The sequence below is a fragment of the Protopterus annectens genome, chromosome 4.part0 (genome assembly GCF_019279795.1).
Source record: "Protopterus annectens isolate FY-2018-M chromosome 4.part0, PAN1.0, whole genome shotgun sequence".
Taxonomy (NCBI): domain Eukaryota; kingdom Metazoa; phylum Chordata; order Ceratodontiformes; family Protopteridae; genus Protopterus; species Protopterus annectens.
The window spans coordinates 1,895,813,122-1,895,813,482 of NC_056733.1; positions in this window are offsets into that span (position 1 = coordinate 1,895,813,122).

The window sequence follows — 361 nt, forward strand, 5'->3', positions numbered from 1 at the left end:
ACGCACTACTATTTTCATTCTTTCTTCCTCCTGCAGAGCATGCCAGTTTACATCTAATTCAGAGATTTGTAGCAGGCCTTTCCCTAATCATTAGTGGAAGCATGTCTATTTTACAACTTTTCTTAAATGTTTTGGTATACTGAGTATTTGTAATTTCCATGTAGTGTCACTAAAATTGTGCATAAAACGGGTTCCTGTCAGCATTTTGAATGTTGAAAACGCCAAATTTAATTTAATCGAACTGAAATTTTCGAAATCTCAGAAGAGCAAACTGATGGAACATCGATTTCTTTCCCAGGGAAGGAAATCGATGGGCTGTCACCGGAGTTTGCTATTTCCTCCACTGTGGTGCGGTCTCGGT